This window comes from Mesoplodon bidens (assembly GCF_964165515.1).
Source record: "Mesoplodon bidens genome assembly, chromosome: 14".
Taxonomy (NCBI): domain Eukaryota; kingdom Metazoa; phylum Chordata; class Mammalia; order Artiodactyla; family Ziphiidae; genus Mesoplodon; species Mesoplodon bidens.
This window is the reverse complement of record NC_138170.1, coordinates 47547114-47564074: the sequence shown is the minus strand read 5'-3', so window position 1 is coordinate 47564074 and position 16961 is coordinate 47547114. Positions and strand designations below refer to the sequence as shown.

General features: G+C 34.8%; 1 protein-coding gene across 32 annotated transcripts in view; it reads right to left on the bottom strand.

The window, feature by feature from the left end:
• Positions 1 to 16961, bottom strand: part of NRXN1 (neurexin 1) — a gene marked incomplete at both ends in the record, with an annotated part of 1149966 nt that overhangs the window by 604857 nt on the left and 528148 nt on the right. The window lies entirely within an intron of this gene.

Here is a 16961-nt window from a genome sequence, read left to right as displayed (position 1 = left end):
AATGGCACCTGGCTGATTAGACTGGCAAGGAGGCAGCTCTGGGTACGAGACTATGTGATGGCTGCTCTTTGCTCTTACATCATGTACCTCCAATGTTCAACAGCTTCTTAAATGTATGGAATGTTGTGTCTGAGAACTAAGTCTGGTGGAGGCACAGACAGTGGGTACAGGTAAAAGAATGGACTCTTAGGAGGTGAAGAAAGTGAAAAAAACACTGCCAATAAAGGGCCGAGTGTTGAGTGGGAGGGAAGAAAAGACAAATGAGATTAAGTAGCAGTACAGGGAAGTGATGCCCAGCTAAGGACCAAAGGAAAGAGGACAAGAAGTGTAACCTACTGGAAAAGCAACCGCAAGTGAACCCATGTAAACCTGTGCAAGTTGAATTTAAATTGGCTTAGGACAGAGAGGTTATTTCAGGAGGTATTTTGAAATTATTGAAATGACAAAGTTAGATAAATGTCTCTCTTCCACATAAAAACAAAGGGAAAAAAGAGCTTTCAATAGAACTGGAAATTTTTTTTTTTTTTTCTAGTACGCAGGCCTCTCACTGTTGTGGCCTCTCCTGTTGCGGAGCACAGGCTCCGGACGTGCAGGCCCAGCGGCCATGGCTCATGGGCCCAGCTGCTCCGCAGCATGTGGGATCCTCCCGGACCGGGGCACGAACCCGTGTCCCCTGCATCCGCAGGCGGACTCTCAACCACTGCGCCACCAGGGAAGCCCAAAAACTGGAAATTTTTTATTAAAAAATAAGCACTGTCAATAATCTGATATTATGATTCACTTAAAAAATCATGAAAAGTTGTTAATGATACATTTTTGGGTGATAGATTTTGCCCTGTTTTTTAGGTACTGACATTTCTATATGTATACTAAAATAACTAAAGACATGACACTGAGTTGAGTTATATGACTTTCAACTAACTCAGGATCAGGATGGAGTTCACAATTTCTTCCACCAAATTCTATCAGCCAAACCAGCCAATGTCCAAGGACCATAGGAGGATGTACGAAAAGGTCAAAGAGAAGAAGAGAGAAAAATAAATAACTTAGGGAACCAAGTACTAGAAGAAACCTCAGTAGTTGGTCCAACAGGAGATCACTGTTTGCTTTTAATACCACAGGCTATCCAGCAAGCCCGTTGATTTCTCTCTTAGGATATTACTGATGATACAAGTTCTGTCTTCCTTGGTTGGGGTTTCTGAGGCTTAAAATGAGCCAGTGACATAAGCTAAATTTTGCAGGATGAACTGCCTCCTATCTTTAAACAGAACCATCATTAAAATTAGTAATCATCTCTTTTTGTTTCTTTAGAGAAGTTAAATTGCATCTGGATACATGAATAAAAACTAGTCTAGACAGAACCGTTTTGAGAGATTGATCACTAAATATCTAGAGGAAGCCAGTTAGTTCAACAACTGCAAAAATGCTTTGAGACCAATTGCTGAAAGCAAGTTCCAGGATCAAAGGAACTCTTTCTAGTTTCAACAGTGAAGAAAGAAGTGTTTAGTAACTCTGCAGAATCTTATCATCCTACCAGAAGCAAGGGCCATTCTGAGTTTTGATCTTTGAAAAGAGAATATATCATTTTAAAGCTATTTTTATAGGGCACATCTTTTTTTCTTAGAAATGTGTGCTTTTGAAGCAGCTTCACTCCCATTCTCTTAATTTAAAAGTGTTTTGTCAAGAAAAAGAAGCATAAGGATGATATCATCATTATACCCCATTCTGGGCTTGATCTTGCAGTAAAATCATAATGCTTCATCTATGAAACAATAATTTCCATAACAACAGGCACAAAACCCAATTAAAAATAACCCTTTGGTTCATGAAAATCTCTGTGGGCCAACTTCAAGCTCCTTCTTTGCATTATTAAAAATGTGAAGAGATTAATTTAGGAAGACAGGGTTTGTTTGTTTGTTTTTTAATGCACTTAATATTCTCAGTTCAAAACAATGTTATCTATACAACATGAAGTGTTGTGGAGAGTGCACTGGACAGGGAATTAAGAATTGTGGTTGCTAGTCCTTAATTTGCTACTAAGAAAGAAGTTAGAGGCTAGTAAATGCTTATTATGTACCAGGCACTTTATTTATTAACTTGTTTCATCTTTACATTATTATCATTTTGCATATGTGAAACCAAAGGCCTAGAAATCTAAAACAACTTGTCCCGAGGTCACACAGCTAAAATGTGACAGAAAAGTGTTCCACCCTAGGTCTGACCTACTCAAAGCCTGCATACCTTCCCCTGCATTATACTGCCTCCCAGCTAATGTGACCTTTAGATAGCAACATGACTTCTTAGTTTCCTCACATCTAAATGAAGAGGCTAGGAAAGTTGCTCTTTGTCATGACTTCCAGCTTGCTCTACAGAACAATCACAATGTTAGGAAATCTTACACACCTTCTGCATAAGTCATGGTGGAAAGAAATCTCTAAAAAATACACTGTACCTCTACTCAGGGATACTGAAATGGCTGGTACTAAAGACATGATATAGAGCAGTTTGGTACTAGATCCACCCACAATCAGCAATTTGCTAAAACGTGCAGCTTCTTGTAGTCTCAAGAAGTCAGACTTACAAAGTGAGGAGATGGTCTAGAGGATGTCTGCAATGCCTTTGAGATCTCACATTCTCGCATTTAAAACACATGTATTTGGTAAAGGAAGATGGCTTAACTGTTGAAATTTTGGAGTTCAGAGTCATTTGTCCCCATGGCAAAATTATAGTCGTTCAAAGCATTAATGATCTGAATTCCTTTTAAGATTTCTTTTTCCTTTTGGGATATCAAAACATGTCTCATTGGTACTAACACCTTACTCCCAGCATTAATGTGAGTGTTATAGAGTGAATATCTACAAAACTGGGGCAGTGGTTTTATTATTATTTTAAAACGTTGGAATTATTTTTTTCTACCTGTAATCACGCATAAAGAATATAAAAATCACATAAAGGGGAAGTTGTTCTGCTGTTAAAGAAGGAGGCTAGCTTGTCCCCCAAGGCATCACCCAGAACCTCTGGATTCTGCAGAACCCTCTAGGGGGCTCATTTCTCCCTTTAGGAAAGTGATGAGTTTCTTTATCAGAAAACTCCAGCAAGGGCTTTTAAAAAACATTTCCAAGTAACCCTTTGCTCTTTAAAGTCAGATTTAAAAATAAAGATTTTCTTCACTTACAGATTAAAAAAACTGTTTTTCTAGAACATCATTTATGATACACATCAAGGTCCAGAGTTATTCAAAGCTACCCTTTTTAGTCTATCTGCATTATCAGCCCTTTAGCATGCATTTTCAACACTCCTTTAATTACAAAGTCCAAGTTCATAAGCTCTCTCTTGAAGATTTTATAGGCCATATCCTCTTATGTCAAGTGAGTTACAGAACAGATTGCCTTTCCTTATTTCTATCCATCAGGAAACCAAGATTTAGGATTTGTGCTTAATTTCAGCAACTTGATTCTTTTCTTTCCTTTAAAAATACCCCCTGCATATTGACTTTTCTCCCTAATTATTTAAAATTATTTTTGCTAATCACTTTACATTCTATTTGAAAGTATTTGGGCATAAGTCAATAAATGAATTTATTTAATGAAGAAAAGAATAGCTTCCAAGGGATGTAGTGATAATTAACCCAACTCCCCCATTTTACAGACAGCTTCATGGGAGGTTAGTTGATATATATGTATATAACATCATTGATGGATTTCAGATTTGTTTGCAAGGGTATTTTTAATCTATTTTAATAGTTGTTTGTTTCTTATTATTTCATGAATATTTCAAATTTATTTCGTATTCAAGATGTATATAATAGTAACTTTGGGTCCTTTTGGAAAGAAAGCCTTGTGTGCAAATGTCCTGTGAAGTACTTATATTGGTTTTTTTGAATGTGAGGAAAGAAACATTAAAGAGCAATAGAGAAGAATAAAACAAAGCTAAGAAATCTAAGAAGCAATGTGATCAAAGATGTCTAACAGACTAAAATGACAGCTGTCCCTAGAGTTGAAAGATGGATGTAGCTTGGGAAAATCAAACCCAAACCAATTATATTTTTATTTTTAAAACTTTTAGACTTGAGTGCCACAAAGCTGAGACTCATTACATACCCTTTAGGTAGCTATCTCCCTCTACTGGTATAGTTTAAAGATGCTAACTACATAAATGAACCATCTGTATCAGGTACCCTATCTCTCACTATAGTACAAACTAGTTGGTTCTAGCTTCCTTTTCGTTGCCTTAAACATCAGATGTAAGTAATTTCTATTTTATAACTATCTAGTGATTTGAGTAGCTAATCTGTTTACTCAATTAAGCCATTTAAACATGGGGATTCCAATGGGTACTTCTGCAAAGCCACAACCCAGCAAACTGCATAGATAATAGGCAGGTAGGAATCCATTTAGTTTGCCTTCTAGAAATGATCTATCTATCTCCATTTTATTAAGAACAGGTTGTGTCTTTTCAACCACAGCTATGTGGGCTAAAGATGGGCATCACATGAAAGTGGATCCTAAAGTTTCCAAAGTTCTTCTATAAATTAAAAAAAAAGAAAAGATTGGCATTGCCTTATGCATATAAATTGGTTCTATCTTTACACATAACTGTTCAATTTTTTTTGATCATTAAACTGCCTATAGAACCCAGCAATTGAATTAGAAATTACAGCACCATACGTCTTAGAATTATGAAATTTTGAAATCAAATGGTCCATACTATATCTGTTGTTTATCCCATTTAATTAGTCTTATTCATTCTGGGTTATGTGGCACCCATATCCTACTAATTTAGTTTAAAAAATATTTTGTACCGAACACTGATCGCACAAGCATTGGGAATGCCCCAACTTAGATTTTCGAGGAGGTTTCTCGAAAAAAAGATCTAATAGATCTAATTCTAATAGATCTAATAGGGGTCAAAACACTTCTGCAATGGACCCAATAGTAAATATATTTGGCTTTGCAGAATGTGGTTGTCATGGCAATTACTCAACATTGCTATTGTAGTGCAAAAGCAGTCATAGACTATATGTAAACAAACGTGTGTGGCTTTGTTTCAATAAAACTTTTTAAAAACAGGCAGCCAGCTTGTACTTTTCAGGTCTCTGTAAGATACACATAAATAAATAGACAATTTAAATTCCCTTTTCTCCTGAATCTTTACATTGAATATTAAAGAAATAAGTAATGGAAAAATAATCAAGAGCTTAAGAGTCAGGAGACCTGAGTTTTAGATTCACTGTTACCATTAAATCCAACATAAGCTTAATTATGCTAACTTAGTCTAATTCTTCTCCTGCTCTTGGTCTGAGTTTTCTTATCCGTAAAACAACAACAACAACAACAACAACAAAAACTAAAAACAATTTTAAAAGGCTGTAAATGGCATAAACCAATTGCAAAGTTCCTCTACTTCTAAAATGTTATCACCTTTCCTGTTCTACAAATTTAGAATGGCAGCCTTCATTAAAATGCATGACATTTGTGTGTATATATAAAATTAGGTGTCTATCTATATCAACTTTTCCGAGTACTACGAAGTTTTATTTGGCAATTGACTTTGAGGACTACGGCCTCCAGTGGGAGGCAGGACCTGGTGGGAAGCTGGAAACAAGCCTTGACAATAATAGGAAGAGAGAAAAGCCAGGAGAAACAGAAGCAAGAGCCACCACTGCTGGTTGCCTGAGTTATGGCTCTTGGCAAGAGCACTTATGCCCGTAAATGACAGGAGGATGTGTTCCTCAGGTTGTAATTATGATACCTTCAGCCTGCTATTTGACTTTGCCATTAGTTTCTGATTTTAAAATAATTGCTTTAAAAAATAACCAGACCTCTGCTTGAGAAACAAGCAAACAAACTAAAACCTAAGGAGAGTAATTCCTCATTAAATGTTTCTGTTTTATCTTTCTCAATTTTTAGATACTGGGCTGGGAGTAAGCAGAATTCTTTTGTTTTTATTTCTCACATGAATCAGCTAGGAGAGTTAATTACCAATTAAAATTAGAAACACATAAAGGGCACTTCCAGATTCTTCTTTGATATTCACTAACCTTACTAGGGGAAGGACCAATTAAAGAGTTTGTGAGCCCAGTGCAAAATGAAGACATGGGACCCTTGTTCAAAATGAAGCATTTCAGGACAGTGGTAGCAGAGCATTAATGCAAGCACAGGCCCTTCAAAGCACAGAGCCCTGGGTGACTGCACAAATTGCACGCTGTTTGAGCCACCCCTAATTAAGAGTCTAAGTTTTGTGCTTATTTATTTTTAAAGTTTCCTTTAGTTAGCTCTATATTCAGGAATGTTCAGACAAGACTTCATTTATCAATGTAAGATAAATGGTTGGGTCACCTTCCCCATACTGTCTGTCCTTAATGACAAGGCCTCTGGGGTATCAGAGAAGCTGTCTGTCTCAGAGCTGTCTTGCTGGCCAGGCCTGGTGCCAGTCATGACCTTGGACTGACTAATCACCCTAACAGCCATGAAACTGAGGTACTAGCCCAGCCACCTAACTCCTCCCTCTTTAACTCTCCTTAAGCTCTCCTCAATTTAGCTTCGGAGACACCCTTGGGAACTATTCAGAGTGTTTTTATAAATAGCTATTTGCCTTTACTGTATAGGCAAAGACACATGTATAGAGTCCTAAGAACCAACAAATTTCTTTATACTAAAAATATTAGAAATATCGTTCCCTGGGACTTCCCTGGTGGTTCAATGGTTAAGACTCTGAGCTTCCACTACAGGGGGCACAGGTTCGATCCCTGGTCGGGGAACTAAGATCCCACATGCAGCAAGGCCTGGACAAAAAAAAAAAAAAAAAAAAAAAGAAGAAGTATCCCTCCCTAATTAAAAAGTACTTTGAGCAAATAGTATAAAGTTAGACATTAAGCTTAGAGATGAGGGTTTTTCAAAAATGAACAGTAACAGAAGAAAGACATTTTGTAAACTTTTAAAAACCACTGGAGAAATGAAAGTCACATGCTAGTTAATTACACTGTATTTGCTTTGATAGGATTTCTACTTAAATCTTTCCTTTTTTTTTTTTTTAACTTTCTAGAATGTATATATCTTGGTCTGGTGCCTGTGTTCTGGATTCACAGATTATCCAAGTTTTTATCCTAGTTCCATGAGTTACTAGCTGCGTGACCTTGGGTAAAATATATAAGGTCTCTGTGTCTCAGTATTCCTATCTGTAAAATAAGCTAATAATAGAAACATTTTACAATATAAATTTAAGGCATTTTAATTACTTAAAACAATGCTTGGTACATGGTTCACCCTCAATTATAGTAATGGTAATATTATTATCAGTATTATACTGCCATTATTATTGTTATCTTCCCCTAAATGGGTTTAAAACCTCAGAGAGAATATCCTATGTCCTATCGTTCAGTGCCTTGAACCTAAAAGCCATTCACTAATTATTTATTGAATGGGTGTATCTGTTTAGATTTTGTGAGACTTTTTTTTTTATGGTAGATTAAATACCTCTTGATATTGAATTAAGTCAAATAATGACTTAATGAAAAGTAACTCCATTAACTTTTAATGCCTATCTTCACTAAAAAGTGTCAATAATAAAGTTTCATCCCTCTGTTTTCATATTTGGTAGCATGAAATCTGATAAGTCAAATAACTGGAGAACTTGGGTAACTCAGTTATCTGGCTAATTATTTAGACAGCGTCATTGTTTACTTCCATTGAAAATTAATTTAATGATGTGTAGAGCCTAGGAGAGCAAAATTACCCAAGGCCTGCAGTCAGGAATTTCCAAATGCAAAGAGAAGAGTTGGCTTAGGAATTGGAGGATTCAAGGCTTAATGAGTATTTAATTATAAGAAAACACGGATCTTATCTGCAAAAGGCTCTGACCTTGTAGAGCTGCTGGAAATACCCCACAAAGACTCCTCTGCCATTTTCCTAACTCATACTAACCCTTTTCCATCATCTACAAAATAAAATTCACTATATATAGCTGCCTCACCTCCTGTTTCATTTCTGGCTATATATCATAGCTCTAGGCAAGTGAATAAACAAGGTTCAAATGATCTACTAAGAAACATTTAGCCTTTACATATAGCTTTGATATTGATTGTACCCATTTATGACAGATCAGGATAAATATCTCTGATGCAATTCATTTTGATGTAAAAAAATGTACATTTTAAGAAATATAATTACCTTTTAAGAATATAATTATATTTACAACACAGTAAAAATGAACACAAATTATATAAATATATTGCTAAAAGAATGTTTCAAAAGAGGTTTCTTTAAATCTAATCTAGCTCAAATGACTGGTTTGGGAAGAAGCATAATAAAATAAACCTATTATAATGAAAGGAAAAATTTGGACTGTGACTTTATTTTAAGGAAAAAAGGTCATTTCCAAGAAATGCTTATCACATAATAGGATAGCTTGCAAGTATAAAATTAAGTACTAAATACTTAATATGATTTTAATAAAGCATTTTAACCTGAAAATATACTCAACGTTGGCATAACATGAAAAGGATTATATTGATTTATATTGACACTTACTTAAACATGTCTTATGTAATACCTACATAATGCCAAGCTATCTGAATGAAAAAAATGAAAAAGTATACAGATACTGAGCATTTGGAAATTTACAAATATTCAATTTGACATTCCATAAACAAAGCCATGGATTATAGTCACAAATGCAAAGATTTTTAAATTAAATATATGATTTCTCATCCAAACACATTGTAATAGCTACAGAATTCATTTTAATGAGAAGACCAAGAAGAATGTACAGTTCTGTAAAATTCAAGCAACAATGGCTTTACCCGTGTGTTACTGTAAGTGCATTTGAATATCATTAAATGCGAGTCCTTCAATATTTTGGGGGGTATTCTTGTAAAAACCTTCTCCCAAAATAAGAGGCATATTAGAAAAAAACAAGTAAGTTTCTGGCTTTGTTAAAGTTTATTTGTCCCCTTCTCTCTTCATTTCACAAGTAAGTCATATCAGTGTTTGAAAATCTAGCTTTCAGTATTTGTTGTAAACATTACAACCAACTTTTTTTTTTTAAGAAAATGCATTCTAAGGCATATGATAAGGGATAGTTTGTCTTTAGAATTTTTGAACTGTAGCATCTCATTTGTTTTGATATTTTTTCTTTTTTTTCCTCAGTGATTGCCCAAAGGAGGTTATGGACAAATAATACATGATAATTCATTCATTCATCATGTAAAAATTAGAATGATAATATAAAATTTTTCTTTCAAAGCATTGATACAATGATTTACTAAATTCTTTATTTTGGGTTTTATTATTGCAATAACAAATAGTGCTAACTTAATTTTTTCTTTTATCATAATTAGCTTATTTATCAGGCTTACTTATAGTCACTAACTTGAGGGCTATGATTCTATTTGACTATTTATTTTAGTAACTGGAAAAATACTGGGATTACTCCTTTGTTTGAAGTTGTTTTGGGATCAAAGTCTTCTGAAATGAATGACTTGCCTTACTAAACAGGAGGTATACGAAGACGGTGCTTGCCCAACTATAGCAATGGCTCTCAGCAATTAAATTTTACACAAGATTAATTTGGTTAATCTCAGGAGAGAGTGCTTGGAGGGTCCCTGGAGCTGGTCAACCAACTGCTAGAAGTAATGTTATATCTGTGTGCTTGTTCCTGGTCAGTCTTGCTATAGTGAGATTATGTTAGTTAGGCTTTCACTTTAGTGGGTTAGTGTCAATGATGATAACTTATACCAACACATCTAGAAGTATTTCTTCATTTATGGTTATTCCAATCTGGTTTGTTTCTCAAGATCTTGCTCACAGATGCTTCCAATCAGTTTTCATTTGATTGCTCTGAGGTCACTGATGAATCATCATAGAACTTATTTTTGTACATAAATGTTTTCTCCCTATTTTATCTTTCTTCAACTGGCTCAGTGACCCGGACCTGCTTTATATCACTTCAGTATAAAATCTGAAATAAGCAATAGATCAGATTTTAAAATACTGCATGTTATAGTCACATACTGGACCTAATGTTTACAGTATGTTGCTGAAGGAAAAGAACCTGTTGCAAAACATTTGCACACCATGACCCTATATTTTTAAAGATACATGTGTTATACATTTATTTCAATAGCACTATGCATAAAATATTTCAAGCCTATATTTAGTCTGATCTCCTGGGAAGGTGGGATGGTGAAGAATTCTCACAACTGTATGAAAGATGCATTCAAAGAACAAATGACAACAAACAATCCAATATTAAGTACAATAAAAGTAATAGTAACTGAAATACTCTTAGAATTTCTTACTTTACCTTTGGGGAAACTGCTTTCATAATACACTTCTTATCCATCTTGCTCTTTGCTCCCATTGGTAACAAGTGAAAGAAATGGATAAGAGCTCTGAGCACACTGAATATTTCAATCTCCAATTTTTTGATGGTCCCATGCATTTCCCCCCTGATTTAAAGAGCCTTGCCCACTTGACTTACGGACCATATGTTTGTCAGTAATGTGTTGAAGAAATTGTAATCCTCAAGGGTATTTCACAGTTAAAGTCAAAAAATTTTTAATCAGACAGCCTGGAAAAAAGATGTTTGTGGAGAAAGCCTGCTGCTCCTACATCCCCTTGGAGGTGAGTATACTGTCCTGCTCTGAGGACAGCTGACTGGATCACCAGTGGGCATCTGCCCCCAAAGCTAAATCTGGACAGTGTCTTGTGAGGTGACATGATTTGAAATCTCTGCTCAACAGGACAGGTATAAGTAATGAATATACTGATTCTCTTTCTAGGGGAGTTTGAATACATAGCATACATTGAGTCAACAGCTGAAGGAGCAGCAAAAAGTCAAAAGACATGCACAGGAAGAGGCAGTGAACAATAACCATGAGGTAGGAGACACCATGAGTAAACAGAAGACATGAAAAAGTAGAAGCTATAATCAAGCAGAACCAAGTCAGTAGAGAAGAGGAAGCTAAATGGAAGCTCAGCTAGAGGCTTATATTAATCATGCCTGACCTGTGGTTAAGTGGACAAAGCATCTTTTAAATTATGCATCCTCTTTAGAAGGTAGCAGATGCATAATTCCTGTCTAGCAACTACATGAGGAATTGAAATCCACAATCAGCATTTGTTTTCATATTCTCTGACAGGTAAGCAATTGACAAAGTGTAAATTGTTAGTGGCTTTCTTTTGAGGAAAATTAGGAATGCAAACATTCTTGAAAAAATTCTAATCTATATTTGTCTACACTAGTAAAACCAGTTATTTGACATGGCACCTTAGATCATCATTGAACATTAAGGCTGTCCAACGGATTAGAGGCTATTTTAAACAGAAGTTCTTGGGTACTTTTTAGTCTTTCTGATCCTTTAGGATTAACTCTGTATGAACCTGAATCATTAAAGATACATCAGTAAAAAGACAAAATGCTCCAAATACAAAAAAGAAATTGTTTTCTTTAAAATTAATGAAATTCTAATCATACATCTTACAATGAGATTGACTAAATGTAAAAAAGAAATTTTTTAATAATGGCTAGGAATGTCTAATGTCTAATTCATATTTTTACCTTTGATTTTCTGGATCAATGATAGCATGCTAAAATGCTACCTCTCTACCAAAGAAAAAACAAAAACAAAAAGAAACTCTAAGCTATGAAGGAAATGGCAAATGTTTAGGAACCAGCTCTAATAACACAATAAAAACCTCCAACCAACAGGTTGTGGTCTCAAAATTTGTGACATTTTGTGGTATAAAAGAAAATTTCCTTTTCACAGAAGCCAAGGGGATATCAAATTCAGAATGTTTCTTCTGAAACTTTATAAGTTTTTCTGACAATTTCTACCTTGGCCATTGTTGTAATACTAACTTTCAACAATGAAAGATAATTTGATGAATTTGGCCAATGCCAATCTGGAATTTTGTATTACTTTGAGCACACCCTTTTGCACTAGTAATAAGAAAATGCTTTACTGAACAAATTAATAATTGAGTGTGATTTCAAGATGAATTCTTAACCTGCACAAAAGAGCAATCTTTTAAAACACTTCAGCATTTTATATTTGCATATAAGCAATAAACCAATTAATTGTTCACTAAAATAGACCCAACTCTTCTACTTATCAAGCCCACACACTACAATTTTGCACAATCTATGTAGTCATTAAATGTGTACTCTTCTTTATAATTCTCATAAATTTTAGATATGGAAAATCCAAATGGGCTCTCCTTAAATTTTATTCCAATTTTGATATTTTTTTAAAGATTCACTGTCATGTGCTAGTTCCCTTTGCCTGTTTTGGCTATTTGTTTTTCATCAGAAATCTATGGTCTCTATATTTTATATGTAATTTCTTTTAGATTTTTGTTAAAAATACTCATTCATAAACTCTCTCTTTTTCCTTTCTTTCATATATACTTTAAACTTTAAAAAATGACAACAGCAGAAAACAAACAAAACTCCTCTTTTCTGCATGAATATATTTATCTTCCTTTATTCCTTGAGCAGTTCCTATCCTAGGTGGACGGACAGTACCAGTCACTGAGAGGCAATGATTGAAAGAACTCTACAAATCAAGGGATGGTTATGTGGAGGCAGAGTCAGAGGCTCCTTTTTGCAGTTCTCTGCTCTTCAGGCACCAGGCAGCTGCTCTGACCTGAATATTTGTTTCATGTTAACAACAGCCAGCCTCCAGAAATTTCCTCATATCTTTTCAAGTAGCCTGCCAAGTGGTAGCCTGATCAAAGCAATCCAATATGGCTTAAGTGCCACTGGTTGACATTTTGCATTATTTTATTGCTTTCCATTTTTATCTACATAAAAAAAATGGTGATAACTAATATCTAGTTGATCTTTTCATTCTGGTAATGAAATGATAATACAAAGATCTTATTATCCACTCCAGACATCCATCATAGTACATTTTCCGATAACATATTACTCAGAGCATTTCTTCACTATCTCCAAATCAAAAGTGAGGTTAAGTACTTGGCCTTAGATTTCCTTTCTCTCCAATCCTTAGACAATGAACTACAAAGAAAAGGAGCTGAACTTCAACCCTTGACACTCTGTCCACATTAATGTCATCTCCAATTTTGTTGTCTCTGTGTCTTAAATAAACCATTTTCTGTAAGAAGCCAAAAATGGTTGGAAGCTCTGCCTACTAAAATATTTTTTTTCAACCCAGAGAGTTTTTATTCTTGTAAGAAAACAAGAGGAATGAGAACAGGAGTAAACAACATTGGAAATGGAGAAGTAAGAAGAGTAAATCTTGGTAGGAAGGAAGAACAGGTGGGCAGGAGAAGAGACATGTGTAAGGATTAAAGGAACACAAATAATTAAATAAACAAGCAAAGTAAACATCAGAGAACATGGGTTTATGAAAAGCCACTTTTTATATGAATGTAGAGGCGGCCCCAAACTTTCCTGTGGCCAAGCAGGATATTCCATAATTATGTCATTGACTTGAAAAGACAAAAAAAAAAAAAACGGAAAGAAAACACTAACAAAAACAAAATCACAAAAGCTTCCTTGCATCCACTACATCTTTAAAGTAGTTACTTATATGACAATTAGGACTCACCTATAATTGATAGGAGCAAGTTTAGTTTTCAAATTTTCAATGTATTTAAACCTTCAGATTATAATACTAACAATTTGTAAGGTTACTAGAACAAGAGAGAAAGAAAAAACAAATGGGACTATTGGAGCAAGCAATACACTACCACGATGCGAAATTATCAGAAAAAAATTATATAGAAATATATAGTCTAATGACTTTGGATGTACTGTTGCTAATTACTGGGCAGCAAATTTGAAATTGAGACTGTCTTGGTCACCCTATCTCAGGCTACATACTTTGGCAGACAAAGAGGATGCAGAATAAGACCAATGGCCTTTCTAATAGTACTTACTACAGGCCCTACTAATAATTCATTTGAGAAAATTTCACAAGGGGTAGAAAATTTCTTTTGTGTTCTTTATAGTTTTTAAAAGTCTTAAGTCAATCAATACTATGGACTAGGCAAGAGACTCTCATACACTTACTTTCTGATGCAAACAATTCATGTCTCAGTCACAAAGTACTATTCAGTCTGACTTGGCCTCTTTTGGTAATAACTTGTTAATGATCAGTTGGTATTTGTACATATTTTTTTGTAAATATTTCTATAATAATTATTTTTTGTAAAATCATCTGTAATTTGTCTTTTTTCATTAATTCAAATAATTGATCTTTATGTCAAAAGAACGTGACTAGACAGTCCTTTTCCATCTCCCATATAAAATGATTTTATGATGGTAGACTATGGTTCTCCATGTTGGAGTTGACTGGGGAGGCAAGAATAATCTGATTGCCCTGGACAGAGGAGGATGGAGGGCCATATAATAACACCTCTGTGTTCACCTTCCCATCTGTGAATCTGCAAATACTGACCTAATCTAATACCAAGCTGCAGATAACAAACATATTTTAGCAATGAAATAAGCTAATGGACATCAATGAACTGAGATTGGTCTGGGATTGTGTACAGAGACATTCCATTTGTAATCGGAGAGAACAAAGAATACATTTTGACACTGACATGACCGCTATTCACAGAGACAGTTCTTTTTAAAAAATACCCTTTCCACACATAAAAATAAGCTTTCGATTTTTAAATAAAAACAGCCTCTCTCCTTCCATTTAAAGATTTTTGACAGCTTTTCCTATGGGGCAGGGGGGAAAGGTGGCAACAAAGAATCTGACAGAGATGGTCCCTGGAATTCAAATCAGCCCTTTCTCAAAAGGACCTTAACAAAAGGCTTTCCCCTGGCCTGTGCATGGAAGATTCCACTGCTGCATCTAAACTACTGACACAAGAAGGGCTGAAAAAGAAACGTATCTGCCATCTCCTAGTCCCAGAGGTCTGAATACATGCAATGCAGCTAGACCTTCCGCCCTCCTCACTTACTACCTATTCTTCAGTAGCAAAGATTGGAGGGTCTGATGCTTTATATATTTTCTTTTCCATATCAAGTAATATCTCCTGTAAACTGAGGAAGGGAGGGTGGAGGGGTGATGAGAAAGGATGGAGTGACTACAGGAAACAGCCGAGCAATTCTGAGTAAGTGTAGAGAATTTGGAGAAGATTTCCATTCAAAATTAATAATTTAGAGTTTAATATTCATTCTCAATGTAAGATAATTTTTATGTTACAGTTTGTATACTTCCTGTGGAAATTTTCTTAAAGACATCAATTGAGGTATTTCTTATTAAGCTCAAAACACAATTGATGTCTAAGGTATGGTATAATTTTTAGACGGTGGTGGTAGAAGGTTGTAATTTAGTAAATGTACATTTCAGTTTCAGACAAACGTATGGCTTACAGAGGATAAATGTAGTAAGTCAATCTTTCATTAAACTACAAGTTATACTGAGATACAATTATTTTATTTATATTTTTTATTGGGTACAAAATGCAGTCCAGGTGGACATCTCTGCTTATTTATCACTGTGAGTTAGAATTGCATTATTTGAAATGTAAATTCCTCCCTATCCTCAAAGTTGAGTAATAACATGAATTCTAGATGGAACTTGGAGTTCTGGCTACATCTGCCCACTACTTCCCAAATAAAACAAAGGCAGAGGAAATGAAAACATTACCTGATCACTGAATGTTCTTTCCAGTGACTGCTGTCAAGTTAAGGCATTTGCAGTCCTGTCCGAGGTGTGCACTGAAAGCTCACAATCACTGGTTTAATTCAAGTAATTTAAGTGTAACACACACTCCTTAAAAAGGGAAAAAATCCACTAACCAGCAAAAACCTTTGTCCTCAAAGGTATTATTCTGTGAAATATCCAGAGAAAATACTATGCTTAATATCAGTCTTATAATAATAAGCCAAATGAAGAGAAGTAGCTAACAAGGGTAATTAGAATATAAACAAGTATCTTAAAAAAACACTGATAGAGCTGAGAACACAGAAGCACGTTTGATGGGGTTAATTTCCATTAAATACTAGACCTTATGTAGTTATATTTTGTAAATAAAAACCCATGCTTTATTGTATGCCTAATATAAATAAAATTAAAGCAGAAGTCTAGAAAAATAGTTTCCTCACATGGATTTTCTAAGATCCAGGAAGAATCAAGAACATCTACAGCTGCACTGAGTCACAAATCTGGCTTTGGGAAAATATTTTGTGAGTTGCCACTTTGTCTGCACCTATGCTCCAGAGCTGAAAGCAAACTGGACCATGGTATCAGACTTCTAAACCTGTGCTCCTTTTCAGAGAGTGTAGTAAAGATGGGGTTTGAGAAGAGATGATGTATACTTGAAAAATTCTACTTGTGTTAGAGCTCTGAGAGATTAGTTCCGGAACTGTATTCTGTTTGAGATGATTTTTATGCCTGTATGATAGTATAATAATTTATTGTTTTCATAAATCATGATTCAGTTACCTTTTTATCGTTATGATTGGAAAGACTGGCTTTTATTCTGCTTTAATATGAATATTAAAATATTTTAAGACAAATCTGAGTTGTAAGAAGCACGGGTATTTGAAATAGCATGCATTTAATTAGATAAAGCTTCTTGTTTTTGTAAGTTGGAGACCGTCATTTTATTCTTCAGAGGATGACTTACTGACATTTGGAAACACAGCCAAAGGTTTTGGGAGTAGACTCCATCAACTCATACTCAGCATTTTCCAAGGATATAAAAAAAATGTTTTACTGACTATGACAGTGAAAGATTAGAAGCTTGTTAGAACCATTTTAGTTAAATAACTAACAACTTTGGTATATTAGATGAGATTCCTCAATGTGGTCAGCAAAACCTGGAAAAGAAAAACCTAAATATTTACGTAAAGAAATAAAATAAGTTTACACTTCAGATAATGCTACAACTCAAAATAAAATCACAGTCCTTACATCCTTTCAAGTTCTCTAGTCCAAATCAAAGAACTCAGTCCATGCATCTTTTCTAACT